Source organism: Salmo salar, chromosome ssa01 (assembly GCF_905237065.1).
Source record: "Salmo salar chromosome ssa01, Ssal_v3.1, whole genome shotgun sequence".
Lineage (NCBI taxonomy): Eukaryota > Metazoa > Chordata > Actinopteri > Salmoniformes > Salmonidae > Salmo > Salmo salar.
In genome coordinates this window covers 53,424,304-53,438,895 of record NC_059442.1, presented here as the reverse complement: position 1 = coordinate 53,438,895, position 14,592 = coordinate 53,424,304, and the positions used below count along the sequence as shown (strand labels likewise).

The 14,592-nt window shown below is 42.6% G+C and overlaps 1 protein-coding gene across 1 annotated transcript in view; it reads right to left on the bottom strand.

Annotated features, from left to right (window-relative positions):
* The window catches only part of LOC106604920 (heparan sulfate glucosamine 3-O-sulfotransferase 1), a 68,426-nt gene extending 58,267 nt beyond the window's left edge, over positions 1-10,159 (bottom strand). Inside the window, exon 1 of the mRNA XM_014200059.2 lies at positions 9,849-10,159. The gene's annotated coding sequence lies outside the window, so the exon portion shown is untranslated. The remainder of the gene's footprint in view (positions 1-9,848) is intronic.
* Positions 10,160-14,592: the final 4,433 nt, after the last annotated feature.

Here is a 14,592-nt window from a genome sequence, read left to right as displayed (position 1 = left end):
GCACTGTGCACCTGCCATTTGATTAATGTAAAGATAGATCTATTACGAACGGTGGCAACGCATAATTATTTTGTTGTTGCCTGTTTTACATGTTATTTTGGCATTAATTCCAGTCACATATCAGTTGGCAAACAATATAAAAACAGTGTTCCGTCACTCATGGGGACACTACGTCACCGCAGAATCTACAGGGAGAGCTAGGCAGTTCAAGCTCCCTTGGGTGCTGCCATAGATTTACATTAGAAGTGCCCATCCAAGAAGGTTCAAGGTCATTGGCCACAGATAAATGTCAAATCACATATCTACCGTAGGTTTGATTGGACTGATCATGTAAACATCATACTTTCAAAATCTTAGCTATCAAGCTAGACAAGCAGTCATCATCATGAATCAAGTGGACAATCTCCTTGCAAATCCTTGTCATATTAAGAGAAATTATAGATAAACAGTATCGGTGTTCATCGGCGATTGGACTTTAACATTACACAACAAGTTGGAAATCGCAAATTCAAGCGTTGCAAAGCAATCACTGCAAGCGTTGCAAAGCAATCACTGCAAGCGTTGCAAAGCAATCACTATTTTGCTTCCCCTGCCTGCTATTCGGTGGAAAGGGTGTGAAGTTTGGGTTTAAGGATTTAAAACATCTGCCTGAACAGGTCTTTTTTCCAAGCTTAAAAGGATAAACATTCTCTCACACACAGTCACCCTGGGCCAGAAAAGGTTGAATATCCTGGCCATGCTGTCAATCCAGCATGACTTCTGCTGTGTTCAATACAACTGGAAACTCAGAACTGGGGAAATCGCAGACTTCAGTGAGTTCAAGACAACTGGGAACCCTGGGGGGAAAAAAAACGAGCGACGACTGGGGAAATACGTTTTGAACTCGGACCTCTTTCTATAGCTCCAAACCTTAAGATCACTGACGTCTTGATTGGACCTTGTTTTTTCCCAAGTTCCCAGTTGTCTTGAAAGCACCATAATTCCAGAGAACGCCAGATTCTGATAACCAAATAGTAATTGTTTTTTTACCCCTTTTTCTCCCCAATTTATGTGGTATCCAATTGGTAGTTGCAGTCTTGTTCCATCGCTGTAACTCCCGTTCGGACTCGGGAGAGGCGAAAGTCGAGAGCCGTCCGAAACACAACCCAGCCACAATGCCTGCTTAACCCGGAAGCCAGCTGCACCATTGGGTGTTTCCTCCGACAACACCTGGCGACCGTGTCAGCGTGCATTGCGCCAGGCCCGTCACAGGAGTGCACGATGGCACAAGAACATCCCTGCTGGCCAAACCCTCCCCTAACCCTTGAGGACGCTGGGCCAATTGTGCACCGCCCCATGGGTCTTACAGTCGTGGCAGGCTGCGACAGAGCCTGGACTCGAACCAGGATCTCTAGTTGCACAGCTAGCACTGCGATGCAGTGCCTTAGACCACTGCAACACTCGGGAGGCCCCCTGATGACAACATTTGCACACAAGGACCGCCGCACCACATTCCTGTTCAATTGAGCACAGCACAACAAGGTGAGTCCAAAAATGTCTAGTATGCTGCTGCATAAATTATGTACTATGCCAGGGAGATATGTATACTGTAGCTAAGAAAGTAATACTACGTGTATGTTGTGTAGTAAGCTGTTAGTAGCCCATGTGTGTCACCCTAATAAGTTGGTCCCCTCCCCCCTCAGAACTTAGCCTACTGTTCTGACGTGGTGGTGCACATGTAGCCTATAGCCTGTTCTATAGAAATGTCATCATTGAATATTGTAAAAGCTGTGTCTGCTTATATGCCCCCTTTATTTATCCTATGGTCCTGACTTGGTGTACAGGGAGAATACTGTAAGAAGGCCCATGTTCTGAATTCTGCCACTATATATTTCAAAAGGTGCTGAACTAATAGTTATATTGACTAAGTCCATCTTAGCTCGCTCAATGTCTTAATCGAAATTACGGATTGCCTCTCATCCGCTCATCGTTCCCTTATGCCATAGTTTGTACATCAATTGTTATAGGCCTATTGCTTATATACACTACTGTAGGTATCTCAGCATCTTAATCATCATTTGACACAATCTTGGAATGATTTTGTTGTAGGGAGGAGGAGATACTATATAAATGTTGTTCTGTAAACATGATTGCCAGAGAGTCTCTTCCCATGCAAATATTTGTTGTCGACAAAAAGTTCACTAATGGACCCATGTTATTCCAGTTAATATAGCGAGGGTTGTTTTGTTTGTGCAATGCGCTGTCTGGCAGCATCATTAAATAGTACCCGCAATACAGTAGTCTCAACGTCAACAGTGAAGAGCCGACTCCGGGATGCTGGCCTTCTAGGCAGAGTTGTAGAGAAAAAGCCATCTCAGACTGGCCAATAAGAAGAAAAGATTAAGATGGTCAAAAGAACACAGACACTGGCCAGAGGAACTTTGCCTAGAAGGCCAGCATCCCAGAGTCGCTGCTTCACTGTTGACGTTGAGACTGGTGTTTTGCAGGTACTATTTAATGAAGCTGCCAGTTGAGGACTTGTGAGGCGTCTGTTTCTCAAACTAGACAATCTAATGTACTTGTCCTCTTGCTCAGTTGTGCACCGGGGCCTCCCACTCCTCTTTCTATTCTGCTTAGAGCCAGTTTGCCCTGTTCTGTGAAGGGAGTAGTACACAGCGTTGCACGAGGTCGTCAGTTTCTTGGCAATCTCTCGCATGGAATAGCCTTCATTTCTCCGAACAAGAATAGACTGATGAGTTTCAGAAGAAAGTTCTTTGTTTCTGGCCATTTTGAGCCTGTAATCAAACCCACAAATGCTGATGCTCCAGATACTCAACTAGTCTAAAGGCGGCCAGTTATATTGCTTCTTTAAATCAGGACAACAATTTTCAGCTGTGCTAACATAATTGCAAAAGGGGTTTCTAATGACCAATTAGCCTTTTAAAATAATAAACTTGGATTAGCTAACACAACGTGCCATTGGAACGCAGGAGTGATGGTTGCTGATAATGGGCCTCTACGCCTATGTAGATATTCCATAAAAAATCTGCCATTTCCAGCTACAACAGTCATTTACAACATTAACAATGTCTACACTGTATTTCTGATCAATTTGATGTTATTTTAATGGACAACATTTTTTGCTTTTCTTTCAAAAACAAGGACAAAACAAAACAAGTGACCCCAAACTTTTGAACAGTAGTGTATATAAAAGTGGATCCTCATGATTGTATTTTCCTTTTTAGACCACATAGGCCTAATAAAATACTTCAAATGGTGGGCTAACCGAGTCCCTCTCTCATATTTTGGCATTCGTTATTATTGAAAGAATGCGGTTCTTATCGACTTACTGTAAACAAATCCACAAGAAGTCAGAATTGGTAAGGAATCCCTCTATGGTGCTGAAAGGAAAGCTCTGCTATTGGGACAGCTTCATGTAGGCCCTAACAGTTTGGGGGCAACGTGTGTCACAGTTATAGTCAATTCAAATTGTATTTGTTACATGCGCCGAATACAACAGGTGCTTACTTACAAGCACTTAACACTTATTTTTCTTAACTGCATTGTTAGTTAAGTAAAAAACGAAGTTAAAATTAAAAACAAATAATTAAAGAGCAGAAGTAAAATAAGTGGGGCTATATGCAGCTGGTACCGGAACATAGTCAATGTGCGGGGGCACTGGTTAGTTGAGGTAATTTGCACATGTAGGTAGAGTCATAAAAGTGACTATGAATAGATATTTAACAGAGAGTAGCAGAGGCTTAAAAGAGGTGTGGGGGGGGGGGGGGCAATGGAAATAGTCTGGGTAGCCATTTGATTAGCTGTTCAGGAGACTTATGCCTAGAAGCTGTTAAGAAGCCTTTTGGACCTAGACTTGGCGTTCCAGTACCGCTAGCAGAGAGAACAGTCTGACTAGGGTGACCTGGAGTCTTTTTGGGCCTTCCTCTGATACCGCCTGGTATAGAGGTCCTGGATAGCAGGAAGCTTGGCCCCAGTGATTTACTGGGCCGTAAGCACTATGCTCTGTAGTGCCTTGTGGTCGGAGGCCTAGAAGTTGCCATACCAGGCAATGATGCAACCAGTCAGGATGCTCTCGATGGTGCAGCTGTAGAACCTTTTGAGGATCTGAGGACCCATGGCAAATCTTTTCAGTCTCCTGAGGGGGGAAAGGCTTTGTCGTGCCCTCTGCACAACTGTCTTGGTAAGTTTGTATCATGATAGTTTGTTGTTGAAGTTCCTTGGTGTCCACATCAAGCTCTCAACCTGCTCCACTACAGCCCCGTCGATGAGAATGGGGGTGTGGTTGGTCCTCCTTTTCCTGTAGTCCACAATCATCTCCTTTGTCTTGATCACGTTGAGGGAGAGGTTGTAGTCCTGACACCACATGACCAGGTCTCTGACCTCCTCCCTACATGGTGTCTCATCGTTGTTGGCGATCAGGCTTACCACTGTTGTGTCAGCGGCAAACTTGATGGTGTTGGAGTCGTGCCTGGCCATGCAGTCATGAGTGAACAGGGAGTACAGGAGGGGACAGAGCACCCGAGGGGCCCCCGTGAACAGGATCAGTGTGGCAGATGTGTTGGTACCTGCCCTTACCACCTGGGGGTGGCCCATCAGGAAGTCCAGGATCCAGTTGCAGAGGGAGGTGTTTAGTCACAGGGTCCTTAATGATGAGCATTGAGGGAACTATGGTGTTAAACACAGTTGTATTCAATGAATAGCATTCTCACTCAGTCAGGGACAGGTTGAAAATGTCAGTGAAGACACTTGCCAGTTGGTCAGCGCATGCTAAGAGTACACGTGCAGGTAATCCGTCTGGCCCTGTGGCCTTGTGAATTTTGACCCGTTTAAAAGGTCTTACATCGGCTACGTGTGATCACACAGTTGTCCGGAACAGCTGATGCTCTCATGCATGTTTCAGTGTTACTTTCCTCGAAGCGAGCATTGAAGTAATTTAGCTCGTCTGGTAGGTTTGGGTCACTGGGCAGCTCTCGGCTGTGCTTCCCTTCGTAGTGTGTAATGGTTTGCAAGCCCTTATAAGCTTCTGGGTTAGAGTCCCGCTCCTTGAAAGCTGCAGCTCAAGCCTTTAGCTCAGTGCGGATGCTGCCTGTAATCCATGGCTTCTGGTATGTACGTATAGTCACTGTGCGGACGACGTCGTCGATGAATTTATTAACAAAGCCAGTGACTGATGTGGTGTACTCAATGCAATTGGAAAAATTCCAAAACATATTCCAGTCTGTGCTAGCAAAACAGTCCTGTAGCTTAGCATCTACTTCATCTGACCACTTTTTTTTATTGACCGAATCACTGGTGCTTCCTGCTTTAGTTTTTGCTAGTAAGCAGGAATCGGGAGGATAGAGTTATGGTCAGATTTGCCAAATGGGGGAGAGCTTTGTACGCGTCTCTGTGTGTGGAGTAAAGGTGGTCTAGATTTTTTTCCCTCTGGTTGCACATTTAACATGCTGGTAGAAATGAGGTGAAACGGATTTAAGTTTCCCTGCATTATTGTCCCCAGCCACTAGGAGTGCCTGCTTCTGGATAAGTGTTTTACTGTTTTCTTATGGGCGCATAGAGCTTGTTGAGTATGGTCTTAGTGCCAGCATCGGTTTGTGGTGGTAAATAGACAGCTACGAAGAATATAGATGAAAACTCTGGGTTAATAGTGTGGTCTACAGCTTATCATGAGATACTCTACCTCGGGTGAGCAAAACCTCCACACTTCCTTAACCTGTTGGGTCTAGGGGGCAGCATTTGCACGTCTGGATAAAAAAAATGTACCCGATTTAATCTGGTTACTAATCCTACCCAGTAACTAGAATATGCATATACTTATTATATATGGATAGAAAACACTCTAAAGTTTCCAAAACTGTTTGAATGGTGTCTGTGAGTATAACAGAACTCATTTGGCAGGCAAAACCCTGAGACATTTTCTGACAGGAAGTGGATACCTGATGTGTTGTATTGATTTTAAACCTATCCCATTGAAAAACACAGGGGTTTAGGAATATTTTGGCACTTCCTATTGCTTCCACTAGATGTCACCAGCCTTTACAAAGTGTTTTGAGTCTTCTGGAGGGAGATCTGACCGAACAAGAGCCATGGAACGGTGATGTCCCATTAGACACCTGGCGCGCTACTTCATGTTGGGTACCCTCGTTCCAATACGTTATAAAAGGCTATGCATTCGTCCACCTTGAATATTATTCATGTTCTGGTTAAAAAAGGCCCTAATGATTTATGCTATACAACGTTTGACATGTTTGAACGAACGGAAATATATTTTTTCCCCTCGTTCATGACGAGAAGTCCGGCTGGCTTACATCATGTGCTAACGAGACGGAGATTTTTGGACATAAATGATGAGCTTTTTTGAACAAAACTACATTCGTTATGGACCTGTGATACCTGGAAGTGACATCTGATGAAGAGAATCAAAGGTAATGGATTATTTACATAGTATTTTCGATTTTAGATCTCCCCAACATGACGTCTAGTCTGTATCGCAACGCGTATTTTTCTGGGCACAGTGCTCAGATTATTGCAAAGTGTGATTTCCCAGTAAGGTTATTTTTAAATCTGGCAAGTTGATTGCGTTCAAAAGATGTAAATCTATAATTCTTTAAATGACAATATAATATTTTACCAATGTTTTCTAATTTTAATTATTTAATTTGTGACGCTGACTTGACTGCCGGTTATTGGAGGGAAACGATTTCCTCAACATCAATGCCATAGTAAAACGCTGTTTTTGTATATAAATATGAACTTGATAGAACTAAAAATGCATGCATTGTCTAACATAATGTCCTAGGAGTGTCATCTGATGGAGATTGTAAAAGGTTAGTGTATCATTTTAGCTGGTTTTATGGTTTTGGTGACCCTGTCTTTGACTTGACAAAACATTACACACAACTCTTGTAAATGTACTGTCCTAACATACTCTAAATTTATGCTTTCGCCGTAAAACCTTTTTGAAATCGTAAAACGTGGTTAGATTAAGGAGATGTTTATCTTTCAAATGGTGTAACATAGTTGTATTTTTGAAAAATTTGAATTTTGACATTTATTTGGATTCAAATTTGCCGCTCTTGAAATGCACCTGCTGTTGATGGAGTGCACCACAGGTGGCACGCTAGCGTCCCACCTAGCCCCAAGAGGTTAAATTTTGTGCACCAGCTGTCTTAGAGACTGGTGTTCTTTTTGAAAAAGCATAAAACCCGCAAACTGTATGTTATTTGTTTTATCGTTCAGCCATGACCTGCTGAAACATAAGATATTACAGTTTAATGTCCCAATGGTAGGATATACGTGCTGGTAGTTTGTCTATTTTATTATCCAATGATTGTACGTTGGCTAATAGGACCGATGGTAAAGACAGATTACCCATTCGCCGTCGGATCCTTACAATGTCCCCGATATCTCTGTCTCTTTCTCCTGCGACTGACGGGGATGAGGGCCTTGTCAGGTGTCTGGAGTAAATCCTTCGCAGCCGACTCATTAAAGCAAAAAAACGTTTTTCCAGTATGGGGTGAGTAATCGCTGTCCTGATATGTAGAATCTCTTTTCGGTCATAAGAGACGGTGGCAGAAACATTACGTACAAAATAAGTTACAAATAACAATAGCACAATTGATTACGGGACTGTAAAACGGCAGCCATCTCCTCCGGCACTATTATAAGTACAGATAATGTATTGTTTAGTGCTGTGTAGTGGCTTCGGTGGAATGCATCCAAAACATTGGTGAGTTTGCCCCACCAAGTTTTATATGCTAAAATTGCCAATGGTTACAAAACACCAAAAAGTCTAATGACATTCAGCGAGTGTAGCCTGTGTCTACGCACGTCGGTCTCAGCCGCTCATCTCTGCCTCATCTCTGGTAAAAAATGTCAGTGTTCTCGTTGATCCACACATAATTTTGGAGCGTATACCACCCGTTTTCAAGTCCATTCGCTCATTTTTCATGCAACTGACATGCAGTAATGACAAATAATAGTGTAATAGCATACAGTTTTCTTGGTATTTAGTTTCATATATTGTGTTGGCTCATGTTTGAACCAGTATGGCGTACCTCCACTCTTTATTTTGTCAGTACGTGGTACCGGACCAGCTTACTTTCACAGACCGGCTTACACTGCCACTAACCCTAAACCCTAGCTTAGCTAATGATAACCACCTAGCTAACGTCAGCTACAACAAATTGGAATTTGTAACATATCATACGTTAATGCAAATGTTTAACATATTTTATGAATTGGAATTCATAACATGCACCACATGGCTGCACATAAGCCTAAGATTACCATGCGCAATGCCAAGTGTTGGCTGGAGTGGTGTAAAGCTCGCCGCCATTGGACTCTGGAGCAGTGGAAACGGGTTCTCTGGAGTGATAAATCATGCTCCAAAATCTGGCAGTCCGGCGGATGTCATGAGAACGCTGTCTGCCCAAATGCATAGTGCCAACTGTAAAGTTTGGTGGAGGAGGAATAATGACCTGGGGCTGTTTTTCATGGTTCGGCCTAGGCCATTTAGTTCCAGTGACGCAAAATAACGCTAGAGCATACAATGACATTCTAGATGATTCTGTGGTTCCAACTTTAGGGCAACAGTTTAGGGAAGGCCCTTTCCTGTTTCAGCATGACAATGCCCCCCTGCACAAAGCGAGGTCCAAACAGAAATGGTTTGTTGAGATCGGTGTGGAAGAACTTGACTGGCCTGCACAGAGCCCTGACTTCCACCCCATGTAACACCTTAGGTATCAATTGGAACGCAGACTGCAAGCCAGGTCTAATCGCCCAATATCAGTGCCCGACCTCACTAATGCGTGTGGCTTAATGGAAGCATGTCCCCGCAGCAATGTTCCAACATCTAGTGGTTCCTGTTATAGGAGCAAAGGGGGTGAGGGGACCAAATCCATATTAATGCCCATGATTTTTGTAATGAGATGTTCGACGAGCAGTTGGCCCCATACTTTTGGCCATGTAATGTATCACACGAATTTCAGGACAATAAATACATATCAAACGAATAACTATATCATAAACAATGGAGGGATAGAAATGCGATTTGAATATGTTACGTTGACCCCTGAGCCCAGGTTGCAATTGAGAACCCAAGAGGCCCCCCTCTCGGGGGAATGAGAATTACTTCTGCCCCAGAAAAATTGCTGATAGATTTCTGTGATTCAAGGCTCAAATCGCTGATACAGACATGACTATTTACCACGTAATGCCTCATTATCGATGTAAGTGAAAAATCAGCGGCAGTGCAAAATCAGATCTGGGGTCTTCAAAGTTGAACTACATTGTTTTTTAAGACGCAAATGAAAAAAGGCCTCAGTTTACGTCAGCATGTATTAAATCATTTCCATGGAGCCAATATCCAATGTCTATGATTAAAGTTAGCCTATGATACAGTGTATGTGCACTCCAGAAAGGCTGGGATTAAATAAATAGAGAATTAGGCATGGATATAAAATAGTTGATGTGCATAAATTATGTGGAGCTTTCCTATTAATATAATTTATATGGAATATTAAGTGTGCAAACATGTTCTTATCTTTGAACATGATAGAAGATAACATTTCTGGTTTCAATATAAGGTTAGATTGGTAAAGTATCGAAAGCCATTCGAATTGTCCAACGAGAAACAATGGTAGATTACCAGAATATGACTTTACATATTTCACAAATAACTCGGACATACATTGAGCTGGAACTTCTCCTGGCTGATCCAAAAACAAGAAAAAACACTATTTCAGAATGCAATCACAGAGCAATAAGACAGCGTCGCAAATGAAGAGAAAGATATTCGACTACAATGTACGGAGAAGTAGACTACGTCCTGGGAGACAAAATCTGGTTACCTTGCATGAGGTCGGTGATAGTTATGGAATCTCCGGGAGTCATCGGTCTGGCTTGAGTTCAGTCGCAGATGAACCAAAGGATCGCACTTTTAAGCCCAGCAGTCGAATCTCTTATTGAAGCGCACCCGGAGCATCAGCCACTCTTATCACTAATTGATTTGAAGCCAGACATGGTGCAAACAGAGCCCAGATTTTTTTTTCAGAGCTTGGTTTGACTACATCCCCTCTGTTTAGCAGCCACAAACACACCACTCTATCGGGAACGTGCTAAGATTTGTGCCTAGCGCTGCCTTGAGTAGCACTGTGGAAGGAGGAGTCTTGTCAGGTGACCAGGTAAATCGCTGTTGTAGCCTACCAATTCAAAGTTGATATCTTTCAGAGGAGGCTGGTATGGTGAGCTATAGGAGGACGGGCTCATCGTAATGGCTGGAATGTAATATTGGGGTGGAGTCAAACATGTCGTTTCCATATGTTTGATACATTCCATTAACTCCATTCCAGCCATTACAATGAGCCCGTCCTCCTATAGCTCCTTCCACCAGCCATTCCTCTATCTTCATAAATGTAAACCGTTTAGTCTACTATTAGGAGCTCTGAATGTGAACTCATATATTATTGTAGGCTACTTAATAATGAGAATCTACAGATTTTAGGCTACATTTTTCACTCTAGCCAAAGCGTAGCCCAATATGTACTCTTAAGGAGCCTAATGTTACCGTTACTCTTTAAAGTCCAAGGACCTTATACAGTATGTTATTTTCAGAGGTAGACTGGCGCTGGCAGCCAAAACAGCCAAATACTCCATCTAAACATGAATCGATTCTCAATTGTGACATGGTTATAGAAATATAAAGCCCTTTACTTTCATATAACATCTATACTGAACAAAAAATATAAGTACAACATGAAACAATTTCAAAGATTTGACTGAGTTAATGTTCATATAAGGAAATCAGTCAATTGAAATCAATTCATTAGGCCCAAATCTATGGATTTCACATGAATGAGAATACAGGTATGCTTCTGTTGGTCAGATGTATCTTTAAAAAAGGTAGGGATGTGGATCAGAAAACCAGTCAGTATCTGGTGTGACCACAATTTGCCTCATGATGCATGACACATCTCCTTCACATAGAGTTGATCAGGCTGTTGATTGTGGCCTGTGGAGTCTAACTCCTCTTCAATGGTTGTGCGAAGTTGCTGGATATTAGTGGGAACTGGAACACGCTGTCGTACACGTCCATCCAGAACATACCAAACATGCTCAATGGGTGACATGCCTGGTGAGCACGCAGACCATGGAAGAACTGGGACATTTTCAGCTTCCAGGAATTGTGTACAGATCCTTGCGACATGGGGCCGTGCATTATCATGCTGCAACATGAGGTGATTGCGGCGGATGAATGGCACGACAATGGGCCTCAGGATCTCATCACAATACCTCTTTGCATTCAAATTGCCACTGATAAAATGAAATTGTGTTTGTTGTCCGTAGTTTATGCCTGCCCATACCAAAACCCCACCGCCACCATGGGACGCTCTGTTCACAACGTTAACATCAGCAAACCGCTTGCCCATATGATACCATACACGTGGTCTGCGGTTGTGAGGCCGGTTGGACGTACGGCCAAATTCTCTAAACCGACATTGGAGGCGTCTCAGCTCTGGTGGAGATTTGCGCAGTCAATATGCGAATTCCACGCTCCATCAACACTTTTGACATCTGTGGTATTGTGCTGTGTGACACAGTGTGCACATTTTAGAGTGGCCTTTTATTGTCCCCAGCACAAGGTGCACCTGTGTAATGATAATGTTGTTTAATCAGCTTCTTGATATGCCACACCTGTCAGGTGGATGGATTATCTTGGCAAGGAGAAATGCTCATTAACAGGGATGTAAACCAATTTGAGAGAAATAAACTTTTGTGCGTATGGAACATTTCTGGGATCGTTTATTTTAGCTCATGAAACATGAGACCAACACTTTACATGTTGCTTTTATATTTTTGTTCAGTGTAAATAATTTCACAAATGCAAAATGCACACTTACTGTACATCGTTTTAACCGGCTTTATCACAGTTGCAGCAGACAGTATTTTTCAGTGACAACACGTTTCTGGCTGTCTTCTTCCGTTACACATAGGGGGTTCAGAGCATGCTAGATAGCTAATTAGCACAGGTGGTCCCTCTGTTTTCCATCTGTCTCCCGTAAACATGTGCTGTAACATGTAGATATGGCCGTGTGGGAACGCTAACCCTAACCCTATGAAGGTGTGTATCAATTTAACGTTTTTAAATTGTTTTAATTGTTTCTCGCTGATATGAAAGATAAGGTCCTTATGCTTCTAAAACGCAAATGACGCATGTTAATGTTCAGACCAAGCGTCAGGGCTCTTAAACAAAACTCCCCCGTACAGAAGACGCCTTCGTCCAATGACTCTTATGTGTAACGTAATGGAACTGACAGTCATGATCAAGGGCTAGCCAAAGCAATGATAGAAGTCATTGGCATCCCAATTTAATTAAGTGAATATGCATATTGGATATTTTACAGTATACATTGCAGGACAGTAGGCCAATGCCCGGAGCTTCATTGATCGAATTGCATCTCTGATAAACATATTTTACACTATGGGCAAGATGTATGTAAGGTGTTAGTCATTTCAACTCTAATGTGATGCGTCTGTTTCATTCAGAGTAGCCTATGATTATTCTGGCTTTCTTTTAAGTCATATAGTGCTGTCTATTAAAACATCCGGCAGTGACAGATGTTTTGGTCTGTCTTCCGTTCATCTCAGGAGTTTGTTGTTAGAGACAAGTGTTTGTGCAAAATGTGATTCTGTGAAAAATGTTGAATGAGTCATCAAGCATACATTTAAGTGCTGAGATGGTAAGGAAGGATTTATCCCTTCTCAGTTGATAGCGAAAGCATCTCCTTTGAAAACACCTGTAAGCTATTTCAATAGAGGGAGTCAAACACGCCTGGAATCTATCGCCTGCTGTTATGCTGTCCTTTCCTCAAGTGTAACAACGACTTCCAGCTTGACGACACATTCACCACAGACACGGCCTACTACATTCATGTTCAATATAGGTCTACTAACTTGAACCTAGTAAAAAATGTGTCACTATACTTGGCTAGCCCTGCAGCCTCCTCTGAGAGACAAAGAGAGGGCAAACAGGGGGCACATCTACTTTCACTATAGGCCTACTAACTTGAACCTACTAAAACATATGTGTCACTATACTTGGCTAGCCCTGCTGCCTCTTCTGAGAGTCAAAGAGAGGGCAAACAGGGGGCACATCTATATTTCAGCAGCTCTGTGCCGACAGAAGGAGAGAGACAGAATAAAAAAACATCCACGTAAGTATTTGATTTGTTAAAATTGCATGGTTTGTAAAGCTAAAGACAGGAGTGGCAGACAGACTTCTCTCAGCTCTGACACTGGTTGATAGTGAGAGCTGTAAAGCTATGTGCAGACTATGATAAAGACATCAAGTGAAATGTTATTTTGAGCAGTGTTGATCTGCACAGACACCTCTCTGGGTCCAGGGGATTCATTCAGCTGAAAATATGGCTTCCAAAAGGGTTCTTTGGCTGTACCCATAGGATAACTATTTTTAGTTCCAAGTAGAACCCTTTTTGGTTCCAGGTAGAACCATTTTGAGTTCCATGTAGAACCCTCTGTAGAAAGGGTTGTACATGGAACCCAAAAGGGTTCTCGCTGGAACCAAAAGGGTTCTAGCTGCAACCAAAAATGGTTCTTCAAAGGGTTCTCCTATGGGGACAGCCAAAGAACCCTTTAAGGTTCTTGATAGCACCTTTTTTTCTAAGTGTATGATTTAAAGAGGTGACACTTTGAAAAATATTTATTGCAATCTTTGATTCCTGCTCAGTCCCATAGAAATATGTCACTAAGTGACCATCAAAGGAATAATATTGATTTCCAAATATGTCAGCTTTGAGTGATTACCAAAATTGCATCAATATTATATTGATATTAATAATGATATATTATTTTGAGGAATCACATGTTGTAAGTGTCTCTGTTGTGTGCTGGTGCTTCTGTCATCTCCGTCCCTAGCAGGGTGACAACAGGAGCATTGTCCTGGGCTGGTGAAGACTCCAGCTGATGCATTTTTCATTAAGCAGACAAAGTCAGCCAGAGTTTCAGAATACTTGTAGGAATACATCCGCTTGTGTTAATACGGTTCCATCAAAATATGGTATGAAAAGGTAAAGATGTCCTTACGGCTGAAGGAACCTCTTCAGGTCAGTGTTTAGGCTTTTAGGTGGACTCTGATTTCCTGAACAGTTATTTTGGTTGTGACATGGCTGCGTAACGCTACTGACACCATGGCAAACGTTACATTGTCACACATCCGTAAATGTCAACAAGTGGGTATATGGTGATGAGGATTATCAGTTTCATAGCGATGGCTGTGAATTAATCTGGGTTCATTGACAGTCTGCAGACACACTACAACAACTTGACCACTGACCCCTGTCATGACTGGCCTGTTCGGGTCAGGTTACTGTGGATCATTGTCCTACTGAGTGAGACATCTCTTACTCCCACCGGAGAGGGAGAGGTATAGAGGATTGATTGGGGCGGGGGGGGGGGGTTATGACACCTCACGCCCATTGTAAATCTTAAGGCAGCAGACAAAATCCTTTGTCCTCTCAGTGTGGAGGAATGGAATGTATGATGGGCCTATGGAGAATCTACCTCAGAACAGTAACA